General features: G+C 42.4%; 1 non-coding gene across 1 annotated transcript; it reads left to right on the forward strand.

The window, feature by feature from the left end:
- The first annotated feature begins 11,486 nt into the window (after positions 1 to 11,486).
- Positions 11,487 to 11,590, forward strand: LOC122908040. The gene has a single exon (XR_006384844.1). It is a non-coding gene; the product is annotated as a U6 spliceosomal RNA (small nuclear RNA).
- Positions 11,591 to 14,107: the final 2,517 nt, after the last annotated feature.

A 14,107-nucleotide genomic window follows, 5' to 3' on the forward strand; every position in this document is an offset into this window, starting at 1 on the left:
GTGCTTCTAGCTTTGATGACTCTTAGATGAGAATGTCAGGTGCTATGACTTCTTCTCTAGTGAAAAAGACTCTGTTGACACCTCACATCCCACATTAGTTTTCAGTGGAGTGATAACTCACCACAAACTTAGTGACTTAACACAATAGGTACTGTTACCTCTCAGCCTTTGTGGCTCCGGAGTGCAAACCTTGATCCCTGTTTGGGTCTTACAAGGCCACAGTCAGCTGGCTGGGAGCTTGCCTCACAGACACTTGACAATATGGCTTTTGCTTCTTCAAGGTCAACTGGAAGGATCTTTTTGACTTCAGAATGCTGCAGTCATTCTTTAGAATTTTTCACTTTATGGGGTGCCTGGGTGGCTCAGTGGGTTAAAGCCTCTGCCTTCGGCTCAGGTCATGATCCCAGGATTCTGGGATCGAGCCCCGCGTCAGGCTCTCTGCTCAGTAGCGAGCCTGCTTCCTCCTCTCTTCCTGCCTGCCTCTTTGCCTACTTGTGATCTCTGTCTGCCAAACAAATAAAATCTTTAAAAAAAAAAAGAATTTTTCACCTCTAAGTCAGACCTGCCCAGGGCAATTTACCTTTTGACAAAATCAAAACTACCTAATCTGGGACTTTAATTAGATCTATAAAACCCCTTCACCTTTTCTACAAAATGTAACTTTCAAAACCTCAACATGGGAGTGGCTTCCCATTCCCTTGGCCGCATTGTGTTGGTTAGTGGTCTCTGGTTCCACCAGCACTCAAGGGGAGGGAGTCGTGCAAAGGCACGAGTCATCGGAGGTCCCCTTAGGGTGTGCCCAGCACCTACTCCCCCAAGCTTTCTTCTGTGTTTAACTGGAGGACAGATGTGCACATTGGCAGCTTTCCATCTCAGCTACCAGCTGCAGTGTTCCCCTTCTCTGCCTCAAGTTATATTCTCCAGTGTCCCAGGGCATGTAGGTCAGTGGGCAACACCGTATAGAATGTTCTTTGGAGCTGCCTGCAACTGATAAGGGACAGGAGTCAGAGGACAAATACCCCAGGTTCCTCTTCTCTAGATGAGAAAGTTCTGAGGTGAGCTCTTCATTGTGATTCCTTAGAAGGTCCCCAGCAAAACAGAGATCCGGTATTGCCCTCATTTCCCAAACAATTTCTGTCTCACTTTCCCTGCTTCCTCCCATCTGTCTTGTCTCCCAAGTAAATGATGTGCGTCAAAGGTCTCCTCTCAGATTCTGCTCTTGGGGAAGCCCTGACCAAAACATGTGGTTTGGTGGCATGTTTATTGTGTTACGTTCTCTTCCTTGCACAGAAGTCCGCGGACGTAAGTGCTATTTCAAGACATTTTGCAGTTTGATGAGGAATTCAACCTGAGCTCTCTTAGGGTCTGTTTTTGTTAGCATTTCCAAATATCTGTTTTCTGTTTCCACATTATGGAACTGGATATTTGGCAGTTAGGTTTATCTTAGCTTTTTATTGTTACTGTTATATTATCCATATCCTCTGTAATTATTTTTGTTCGTTTAATATGTCTTGAACTGAGGGAGGTAAATTAAATTATTTTACTTAAATATGTTTTTTCTTTTCATTCCTAGTAGGTTTGGCTTTATGATTTTTTAAAAGATTTTACTGATTTATTTGAGAGAGAGAGAGTGTGTGTGTGTGAGAGAGAGCACCAACGGGGACCAGTGAGGGGAAAGGGCAGAAGGAGGGAGAGGCCGACTCCAGGATGAGCTGGGAGCCTGACCAGGGACTTGATTCCAGCACCCGGGGATCATGACCTGAGCTGAAAGGCAGATGGTTAACGGAGTCACCCAGGAGCCCCAGCTTTATGATTTTAAAGCTCTTTTTGATGCATAGTTATTAATTACTGGAAGAGCTTACTGTGGAGTTATTCTTCATAAATATGAAGCGGCCTTCTTTGTCTTGTTCAATGTTTTTTTTGTCTTCGAGTCAGACTTGCTTGATTTGGAAATTATTTTGTATATATTGCTTAATAACAGTTGCTCATTTTTAATTTTCAACCTTTCTTTCCTTTTTTTTTTTAAAGATTTTATTTATTTATTTGACAGACAGAGATCACAAGTCAGCAGAAAGGCAGGCAGAGAGAGAGGGGGAAGCAGGTTCCCTGCTGAGCAGAGAGCCCCATGTGGGGCTTTATCCCAGGACGCTGGGATCATGACCTGAGCCTAAAGCAGAGGCTTTAATCAACTGAGCCACCCAATCACCCTGCCTTTTTTTTTTTTTAAGAGAGAGAAAGCATGTGTGCACCCTAGTGGTGAGTGGGGGGAGGGGCGGAGAGGCTCCTAAGCGGTCTCTGCACCCAACATGGAACCCCACGGAGGGCTCCATCCCACAATGCTGAGATCATGACTTGAGCTGCAATCTAAAGTGAGAGGCTTAACTGACTGAGCCACCCAGGCACCCTTATTTTAATTTATTTTTAATCACTCTGTTTTAGGTCTGACCCTTGTATACAGTGGAGTATATAATTGAATTTTGCTCTTTGCTGTAATCTGAGAGTCTTTTTCTTGAGAGGGACTGTTTATTTATATTTATTTATATGATTTGCATATTTGGTTTTATTTATTGTATTATATCTATTTTTATGTCTGTTGTTTCTTTTGTTTAATTGGGGCATTCTTTTGTTTACTTGGAATCAAAATATTTTTCCCTTCAAAAACTGCTTTCTCAAATACAAATCTGGATAACTTACCCCATCTCTCTTATATTTTAACTACAGAATATTTACCACTTAAAGCTATGTCATACATAAGTTATGAAGGAGCAAACATTCATATACACTCTCATAAACATACAGATGTCACCAATGTGGTTAGAGCAGATTTTACAGAAGATCTTTGTTTTTACCTAATTCATTTCACTTAATTTAATTTCAAACTTCCTTCTTCAGTTTTACAGAAAGTTTTACGGACCACAATTCACACAATGAAACTTGTTGCAAGTGAACAATATTTTGGGATACAAGGGAGATCTCTACAGGTTTCTCTGTAGCCCTAACTTAAGGATTAGGCAGCCTAAACAATTTCTCTCATTAACTGAAAGCTTTGGTTCAGGCATGTCCGAAGACCTCAAACTGATCGTTGATCCATGCCAAGCAGTGGACATTTTGGTGGAGAGAAAGCTCAGGGGCCCATTTAGAGCATAACTGATACATTCTAAGGACCTGGCAGCCAAGGAGGTGTTACATGGGGTAGGTAATGTAGGTAATGGGGGTTTTCAGGGCACACATGCAGAGCGGAGGAAGAGGGACAGAAGGAGAGAGACAGGGAACTCCTTGGGGGATTTTTTTCTCCTTTTAAACCTTTTCTTGCTTTTAACACTTTTTGCATGTGTTTATGAGGGTATCATGTGATCATTCAAATCCATTTCTCTATTGCTCTTCCATGGCTTGTTTCTAGAACCTAACTTTACATTATATATTTAATTCATTATTTCTTTAGAGAGTAGCTTTTGATGCCTGTGACGACAGGGATCATAGGTTATGACGTCATCCTGCCTTTCATTTCCCCTAGCACCCCACCAATACTGGATTGTGCTCTCATCACCCGTATCTGCCGATTGGCTATTGGCAGTTTCGCTTTCGTCGCTTTCGGTTCCCGCCCACCGGAAGCAGAGACTCTTCCTTCCGGCGAATCTGCGGACGGTCAATTGGAGCCTAACGCTGCCTAACGTTACGTCCGCTACGTCAGAACGCCTGCGTCATTCGCCTGACGCCATCTTATCAGGAAGGCGTCTTCCGGCGACCTCACGAGAGGCAGGGTGAGTGCAATCCAATGCGATATTTTCAGCGAGACCACAGGCATGTGACTTTAATTTATTACAGTCTGTTGTTTTTGAGTGTTCTGTTTTATTTTTGCTGTTGGCGTTCTCTTAGTGTGCCTGACTTACACGTCAGAGTTCATCACAGGTGTGAATGGGGGCGGGGGAAGACCCCGTCTCTGCTGGGCTGGGTGGTCACTGCGGTTTCAGGCGTCCGCTGGACCGTGTTGAACGTATTCCCACGGGTGAGCGGGCCCTGCTGTGTTATTTTTTTTCTTCAAAAATTACCTATATAACTTAAGATCATTAAACCTTTTTTAAAATTAAAAAAAAGATTTTATGTATTTATTTGAGAGAGAGAGAGGAAGAGAGCGCGCGAGCACAAGCAGGGGGAGCAGCGGAGGGAGAAGCAGGCTCCAGCCTGAGCAGGGGGCCCACTGGGGGCTTCCATCCCAGGACCCTGGGATCATGACCCCAGATGAGGGCTGATGCTTAACTGAGTCCCTCAGGCGCCCCTAAAACTTTTAATTGTAATTCCAGTTAGTGCATGTAGGGTGTTACCTAACTTTCAGGAGTAGAATATAGTGTTTCAGCACTTTTGTGCATCAGCTGCGGCACATCGAAACCTCTTAAACTTACTCATTTTTATCAGCTGTAGTTGGTGGAGCCCCTCCAGACTGCTCTGTCCCAGTATTTGGCATTCATTAAACAAACGCTGACTTGTATTTCTCCTTTCCAGCAACCATTCACACTCCCGGCCTTGCGTGGTTCTTTCCTCGATTAGAATACCACATTGTATTTTTCTTTCCCGTCCAATTTATTTGTTACAGATTGTTTTCCTGATTTGTTATTATTAATTATTAATTTTTGGTCATGCTTGCTATCCAGAAGTCTCAGTATTTTTGTCACGCAGTCATATTTATTAATTTCTTCCAAAGTTTCTTCTTTTAATTTTGTGCTTATCTGCCCTGCAGCTTGAGAGCAGATGAATACTCTGATATTTTTTCTGGTTGTTTGAAGGTTTCCATATGACTCTACCACTTGCAGAATTTCTTTAAGGTTACTCTTTGCCTTTAGAACTTCAGATATTCTACTGTTCTGTTATTTGAAAAATTATTCCTTGGTGGTAGCTCTGATGGGCGTGTGGAGTGATCTATCTTTGAAATTCATGTTATATTTCCCAAAATATCTGTGACTAAATAATTCAATTTCTGCACTAGCAAAAAAGAAAGAACCACGTGGTTAGGATAAAACTATGTGACAAATTTTATAGAACATCAGACTAGCTTCATCTAGTGAAATTTTAACATCTCTTGGTGAAAACCTGAAACAGAGATTATATTGGACGTTCACCCCAAAATGATTTTCAACATTTACTGTGAAGAGAGAATGAAAATGAACCAGAGCCCAAATTAACTCAACAACTTTCACAGATGGTTTTAAGCTAATTAAATATTTTTCTTGAAAAGTGAACTAAAGCTAAGAAGGTAGTTAATAATTATACTCCTAGGTCTTCTTACTATGCTTTAATCAGCATTTGGTTTTAATGATAAGAGATGGGACTCAAATGACTCTTTTTTGAACCAAATATATTTTAACCAAAAGAGTGTTCCATTTAGTGTTGCTACTCATTATCACAAAATGGCCATATTTTAGAGCGGCTCAGTGGGTTAAAGCCTCGAGCCCCACACCGGACTCTCTGCTCAGCAGGAAGCCTGCCTCCCTCTCTCTCTGCCTGCCTCTCTGCCTAGTTGTGATCTCTGTCAAGTAAATAAATAAAATCTTCTAAAAAATCTCTGAAAATTTTCTTGTTAAACTGCCTTAAGACCTTGCAATACATTCATTTTGCTGCCCTCAGGATACTTGAGGGAAGATATACATTCTGGCAATAGTTTAGAGAAATTTGGACTAAAGTTTGGGGCATGTGTTCAGGGCATCTGCCTGATTAATAAGAAATGAGACTATAGGGGTGTCTGGATGGCTCACTGGGTTGGGCCTCTGACTGGATCTCAGCTCAGGTCACAGTCTCAGGGTGGTGAGTTTAAGCCAATTGTTAGGCTCCACACTGGGCGTGGGACCTGCTTTAAAAAAAAAAATGAGACTGTGTCATTTTGTCACTTAAAATATTGTGGTCAGCTTCAAGTAACATAAAAATCCACTTATCAAGACTAAAGGAAACGGATTCCTTTTTTTCTGACATATTAAGAAGTTTCGGGCTGCGGGCATGGCTTTCAGTTGCTCCATGATGTCAGGGCTGGCATTGGCTGCAATGCTTTTGTTGATCTTTCCCTCAGGGACTGCTGCCCCAGGGTCACAGGATGGCTGGGGTATCTTCAGGCGTCACTTGTACGTTCGAGGCAGGAAGAAAGCACAAGAGCAGGGAGCTAAGACAGCGTGTTCCTCTTTTAATAAGAAAACGGATGATTGCCCTAGTGTCGCTGGTCAGAACAATGTCACCCTGCCATCCCATCGATGCAGGAATGCTGGGAAAGCAGGGGATAGGCTTGTCACAGCTGAATCAGACCGGTAGTGATCTATTACAGCCTGGATAGGACCACCTTACCTTCCATAACAAAGTAGGGGTTCTGGTGGCAGGGATGAAATGTAAATGGGGCAGGCCACCAGCTGTGTCTACCATAAATATGAATGGTGGTAGGTTGGCTATGCAAATAGTTCTGAAAAAGAATTGCAAAGTAAACAGGGGGAACCTCTTTAGAATATTTGAAGAATACATTGATTTGGTCATATGTACTTGGGCACTTTGTTAAAAAATAATAGTTGTGACTTTGTTCACACTTTCCAGGTTTTAGCTAGTATTTTGGTCATCTTTCTTACTAAATTGCATTTTTCCTTAAGATAAAGGTGATATTTGCTTGCTCTTTTTTTTGGCCACTTTGTATTTAGAATTCCATGTGGAATTCTTTGTGGACACTAAACCTGTGCCTGTTTCGTGATTAAATGGCAATCAATTGAATTTCCTGTTTATGAAGTCCCTCCAGGACACAACATACTATGCGTGGGATCTTACACATTCGTGGACACCTACTCATGTGGCATGATTGCTAGGGTAATCATCCCCAATTCTAGGATGTGCCAGGATGTTCTTAGCAATAGGGTTTGGCTAAAAGGGTCTCTGGCCCGGGGTGGGGTGGAGGGGCAGTGGTGGTGGAGGAAGGGTCTCTGGGTCAGTCACAGAACTTTGCAGTTACAGAAATCTCAGCGATGCTCAAAGGCTAACTTCATTCGTGTTTTTGAAAGCAAAACATAGCGTTTAGAGCCCTTCCACTTTATTGGAATAAGTTGATATTCATCCTGTCTTTGACATATGTTTGCATGGTGTTGTGCTTCTGAGTGGGGGTAACCCAGGGATGGAAGCAGAGATGTATACAAACGTGTATATGCTTATAGCCAGAAAAGTGATGTTCAAGGCTGGGGAGCATGACTGTGTGTGGGAGAAGTTCTTGAGTTCAGTTAATTACCGAGGAAAAAAGCTAGGTGACTAGACAGTAGACATGGGAGCATGACGTACTTATGCCAGAGACCCTCCCTTGGCAACAGTGAAGGTTCGGAGAACAAAAGGAATGGATGGATCCCATGCTATAAACATTCAGAGAGAAGGTGACCGACTCAGGATTCTTTTCTTGCAAAGCAAAGGATAAATAACAGCCTACTTAACAAAAAGGCGAATCCACTGACACACAAAGTTGGTAAGGCCGGGGTTCAGCTGGATGCAGGAGTGCCAGCGTTGCTAGCAGAAGCAGAATCTCTTCGTCTCCTACGTGGCTCTGTCTTCCTGGCTGTATTGGTTGTCATTTTGTGGGAACCAGAGAGCTGTCTTAGATCCTCTTATCACAGGGAGGAGAAGAAAGGGCCCTGTGTCTCAGGGACAGATAGTCTACTCTGTCTCTGCTCTGGGTCATCTCAGCATGTCCATGACTACATGTTCCTGCCCTGCGCATAGACCAGCGGGTCTCAGAGTGTGGTCCTTGGATCACCAGAATCAGTATCACCTGGGAACGTGGACAAAAGAGATGCTTGGGCCGCACCCCACACCTACAAAATGGGAAGATCAAGGGATGAGACCCTGTGTGTGATTTCACAAACCCTCTGGGAATTTCTGCTGTGATTAAAAGTTGGAGGACTGTTGCCTTCGGGAAACTTACTCCTTACTGGAGAAGAGGCCTCGTTTGAGGGAGAATATATTTTCACAGCAATAAGGGCAGTTTAGCCAAAGGTCAAGTTAGATGAACTTCTAGAATCTATCAAATGCCAGAAAAAGAGAAGAAAAATAACTGTAAGAGAGATTGCTGTGTGCTGTCTGAACATGACTATTTTGACCCTGAAAAAATGCAAATGCATTTTTGTTCCCTTAGCACACACTCTGCAGTCCAGTAATAATGCATTGTAAACAGACCATATTAAAACAAACAGTTCTCTCTCAATCTTTTTTTTTTTTTTTTCAATATTTTCTCTAAATAGTTATTTGGTAATACACATTTTTCTGTTTTGTAGAGTCCCTAAATAGCAGAGGTCTCCGTTCGGAGGAGCCAACTCATGCCTCCTAGTGCCAGAACGTTCATGGAGTTTTTGTTTTACTAAATAAAGAGCTGGAGCTAAAGGCAGCCCTGTGGTGGTACTGGGCCCTCGACCCAGTAGGAAAAATAAGGAACTAACAGTTCCCTTCCCTTTCTCAAACCGGAGCTGGTCATGGACCAAACGGCGCCAAGGGGGAGTCACATTCTCTGGTTTTCCGCCTTTCCTTGGGGCCATTTATCTTCACAATGTCCTTATCGACGCATTTGGCCACAACATTGGACTCACACTTTTAAAATGGGGTGATGTTGCATTGGTTCTCACTGCAGACCCCAGTAAAATCCTCTGACATCAAATGCTTGTCAGTGTAATACTTATCTGGAAGGCTTAACACTGGACAAAGGGCCAGGGGTCATCTTTGACACTAACAACTTTGATGCTGATGGTGTTGCTTGGAGTCGGAGTTCTGTCCGCAGCTGCTGTGATTTGTGCTTCAGATTCATCCTTACTGTAGCCTCCTGTCCCTGTTGACCTCTCAGCTTTCTTGGTCTTGGAATAGGGACTGCAGGCTCCCTTATGGCCCCATGGCTTTTGCTTTCTCCGGCTTGTGGACTCATGGTCTTGGAGACAGAAGGGACTTTGGCAATGGATCATCTATTTATTGGTTTTCTCTAAGACAAGCTGTGCTTAAATGCCGGGTGCCACGGAGGGTCCCAGTCGTGGAGAGGGAGCCCTCCCTCCTGCATGGTTTGGAGGGCCCATGTTACCGACCCTTGCCTCAAAGTGCCTCTGAGGGGACATTCTCTGCCGCTGGAATTCTCCCAACTCCTCCACTCCTGCCAGCCAGAAGCAGTACTCCACGGGACTTAGTCCAGAGTTTAGCATGTGGGCTCAGGAGACAGACTATAGATCTCTGCCAGGTTGTCCGTTGGCTGCACTCCTTGGGCAGGTAACTTAACCTCTCTGGTCCCCCTTGTAAAATGAGGATTATAATAACACAAGGGTTGGTGGTGAGTGTAAAAAAGAATGAATAGACATAAGCTGCTTAGCCTCATGCCTGGTGCATGCTGAGCCCTCAGTATAAGCATTAGTTCTTGTCTGGACTTCTCAGTGCGCTTGCCTCGCTCTGCCTCACATCCTGAGTTAGAAATATGAGTCACACTCCCCTGCTGGATGGAAAGGGTCATCTCAAGGGCAGGGGCTATATCTCCTCATCCTTTAGGATCATCCTTTAGTAGCTAAACCTCACTGTGGTATCTTGAGCTTTAAGAGTTGCTCAAGAAATGTGTTTTGAGTTAAATTGAAGCCCCTTGTCCCTACCCTGAGCATATTTGGTGAATTCCAGAAAAACAGGCCTCCCTGCTCCTTTCTTTCACGTAAAAGTAAAGTTCTCCAACTTAATCTGTGGATAGATCCCTGCCAGGATTCTGATTCTCTAAGATTCCTTTTGCAAAAGCATTCTCACCACCAAAGCTGCCAGCTGCTCCATGTCTTCTCCCCTTCCCTCTGGTCTTCTTCGGGTCCCCCAGCCAAGGCTGCATGTATGAATCATACCCCAATAAAAAATGAAAGGCCAACCAGTCATCTGATAAGATGCCCCCCCAATCCCTGCCCATTGTCCTCGGGGCTGCTGACTCTTTCACCTAAAGGTGGCTTGTCAGGCCCTCAAGGAAACAGTGCCAGGTTGGATGAAAGTTCTTCATGTCCTGCTGTGTAAGTTGTACGGTCACCTTCTTCTGTCTCTTTTTATGACCCTCTGACCCCATCCATGCTTTGGAACTCACTTTCTCATACAGGAGTCAAAGAACAAGTGGGAGAATGAAGAAAGTACCTGACTGCTCCCTGCTGCCCAAGATGTCTCAGCTCCTTTGTGATTGTGGCCCAGGTCCCTGGCAGTGATCTTGTGGGGGTGGGAGTGGGTGGTTGGTGACCAGGGGCCTGACTGCCTGGGCAGGAGAGCAGGAATACTTTAGAGACAGAGCAGTGTACTGGGAGAAGGTAAACAGCTCAGACATCTAGACATGACCGCTTTGATGTGTAAATGCTCACCGCTTTCCCTGCTGTGGGTCTGAGGAACAGCAGAATAGGCCTGAGCAGTGGGAAGTGCTTTAGGTTCCTGGGGGCTGCTCTCACAAGAGCCACCAGCTAGGGAGAGGGGGTGTTTAAGACAACAACAATTCCTTTTCTCACAATTCGTGAAGCCAGAACTCCAAAGCTGTGAAGTCATGAGGGCTGTGCTTTCTCTGCGGCTCCAGGGGGAGAATCTTTTCCCTTCTTTGTCTTAGTGTCTGGTGTCGCCTGCAGTTCTTGGCATTCCTTGGCTTGTAGACACATCCCTTCTGTCTCTGTCTTTGCTTGGTCTCCCTGTGTCTTCACAAAGTCTGCTTATAAGGACTCCAGTCACATTGGATCAGGGCCCACCGTCCTTCAGCATGACCACATCTTAACTAATGACATCTGCAACAACGCTGTTTGCAAATAGTGCCACATTCTGAAATGTTGAGGGTCAGGACTTCCCCACATCTCTTTTTGGGGAAACATAATTCAACCCATTACACAAGGGGAGATGTTTTGATATAGCTGCATGATAGGTATTTCCATATTTGTTTGGACTGGACTTTTAATACCTAAAAATGAGACCGAGTGGGCTATTCAAGGGGAAGGAAGTGAGATACAGAGCAGGTTTACAGATATTGATGGAGAAGGCCTTAGGTTACTGCAGCCACACCGAATCCAGTCCCCGTCACAAACTGGATCCATCCATACCCAAGCTTCTGCTTTCAAAGATAAGGAAACCAGGGCCCCCACAAGCATAGAACCTTCCCATAGCTGGTTTGAAAATCCTCTCTCTGTCATGATCTGTCGATCACTCTGTTCTCACCTTCATACATGGAGAGAAACCCAGCTTTCCAGGTCTCCATTTTTAGGAGGAGCAGGTTTCCAGTCAGAGGTCAAGACTGGTGCAGAAGGCAACAATTCATTTGAAACTAAAATCTCTTGGAATTGAGAGGTCCAACAGTAGAGCGAAGTAGAGTCAGATGCTCTTGGGTGAAGGGTTTCAGTAGTTCCCCCGGAGCCAGTCTTTCTCTGTGACTCTGCTTTCCCCACCCAACCTCACTGGCTTCATTTTTTATCACTGCTACCATTTCTTCCCCAAAGGACTAAACGATTGTCCTGACTTCTGCCACCATTGATTGGTTTTGAAGTTTTATACTAAAATTGGAAGGACACAGAGAAGATTAGCATGGCCCCTGCACAAGGGTGACACGCAAATTCGTGAAGTTTATGTAAATGAAATCATGCCATATATATTTAATGTCTACTTCCTTTGCCTACATTATATTGGTAGGAACCGTCTGTTTTGTTACATGTGTTTGCAGTTCATTTGTTTTCAGTGCTGTTTGTCTGCTATGAATGTATCACAACTCATAGCCCATCTGTCTCTTTTGCAATAGATGAAAATTTCAGTTTTTAACTGCGACTGCCAGAAACTTCTATATATTTTTTTTGAGTGGGCATGTAAACACATGTATCCTAGGAGGAGAATTGCTCAGTAAGAGGATTTGCATGTTCTCAGTGTTGGGAGATAATGCAAAACAGTGTTCCTACATGATTTGCGTGAATTTATCACCCCAGTGATAGACGGGACTTTGTCAGTTTTTTAAATGTCACTACTCTAGAGGTGTATTGTGATTACTTACCATGAAGTAATTTGATTTTCACTGAAGATGGGTGAATGGCCCTTTTCTATATTTATTGGCCATTTAAATACCCTACTTTGTAAAGAAACTGTTTACGTCTTATTTATTTATTTATTTATTTGAGAGGGGGGTTGCACAAGCAGAGGGAGAGGTAGAGAATCCCAAGCTGAGTGCATGGAGTCTCATGACCCATGAAATGACAGCCTGAGCCAAAATCAAGAGTCAGACACTTAACTGCCTGAGCTGCCGAGGCTCCCCACCTGTTTAAATCTTTTGGCCATTTTTGGAGGTCATTTATGTTTTTCTTATTGATTTGAAGGTTTTTAAAAATTACATATTCTGGATAAATCTTTTATCTGGTGTATGCATACAAATATTTTCTCTTCCTCTCCACATGCCTTTTTACTCTCTTATAGTATTTAACAGTGAATGGAAATTCTTAATTTTAATGTAATCCAGTTTATTATTGTTTTCTTTTGGAATTCATGTTTTAACATCTGGTTTAAGTCATCTAAAGCACTTATGATCTATCTCAAATATATTTTTATGCTTCGTATGAGATAGAGGTTGATGATGCTTTTTTTTTTTCATACTGATATGTTGACCCATACTGAGGTGTCGACCCAACACCTGTTCAGTGAGAAGATCAGCCTTTCTTCACTGCTGTGAAGTGATACTTTTGTTAAAAATCCTGTTTCTCTCTCTCTCTGATGTGTATGTCTCTTTCTGTGTGTGTGTGTGTGTGTGTGTGTGTGTGTGTAATGCATGCATCTGTATTTCTTCCATTCCATTGTATCATCTGTCTTTGTGCCAGTACCATACTGTTTGACTTACTGTAGCTTTATGGTGCACATTGACATCTGATGATGTAAATCCTCCAACCCTGTTCTTTTTCCTCAAGACTGTTCTGACCTTTAACATCAGAATCACCTTGTTCATTACATGCACTCACACACACCTGCTGATATATTGCATACTGAATCTTTAGCTCAGTCTGGAGAGAATATACATATTCAGTATATAATATTAAACATTTAAGTTCATGAACATAGTATATCTCTCTGTTTTACTACTTAGACTATCTAGAATTTCTCTCAATGATATTTTGTAATTTTCTGAGTTGCTTTTTACATTTTCTATTTGGTTTATTTTTAGGTGTTTGATATTTTTTTGGTGCTGTTATGTTACTGTACTGTTTAGTTTTTCTCCTTTTCATTGCTAATGAATAGAAACACAGTGTGCTTTTGTATATTGATTTTGTGTCTAGGTATGTTTACTATTTTTAATGGCATATCTGCAGGTTCTTTTGGATCTCTTATACACAGAGTCCTGCTGTCTGCAAATAATATTTCTTTTTGTTTTCATATGCTGGCTAGGATCTCTCAGTAGATATTTCAATGTTCAGTAGAAATGGTGAGAGGGGACATCATTGTTTTGTTCCTAATATGGAGAGAAAACCTTTAAGTATTCTGTCATTAAGTATTATGTTTGGTGTAGATTCTCTTGTAGACACCTTTTGGCAGACTAAGAAAATTATGTTCCATTTCCAGTTTACTGCATTTTATTATGCTTGGCTCTTGAGACTTATCACATGGTTTTTCTGTATCTTTTTAGTTGATCAAATGATTTTTGAAGATTCCATTGATTGACTTTGAAATGTTAAATTAACTCATTTAAGAGTCTGGATACGACCAGTTTTGCTGTGGTGTACTATTTTTATATTGTTGAATTTGACTTGCTACCCTTTTGTTTAGAACTTTTGCAGCTTTGCTCATGAGAGATCTTGGCCTGTGATTTCCTTACTTGTAGTTTCCTTGCCAGTTTTTTTGGTAATAAGATTATACTGGCCTCATAAAATCAGTTGGGAAGTGTTCCCTTTTTTGTTCTAGTCCCTGGAAGTTTTGCTTAAAATAGTTAATTTCTTCCTTAAATGTTCAGTGGATCTTGACATTGAGCATCTAGGAGACTGGAGTTTTCTTTGTGGAGAGGTTTTAAATTATGGATTCAATTTCTTTAATAAATATAGGATTATTTAGATTTTCTATTTCTTCTTATGCCAGTTTGTAAATTGTATTTTTCTGGGAATTTGCCTTTGCTGAAATTTCAAATGTG

Source organism: Neovison vison, chromosome 5, assembly GCF_020171115.1.
Source record: "Neovison vison isolate M4711 chromosome 5, ASM_NN_V1, whole genome shotgun sequence".
In the NCBI taxonomy this organism is placed as follows: Eukaryota; Metazoa; Chordata; class Mammalia; order Carnivora; family Mustelidae; genus Neogale; species Neogale vison.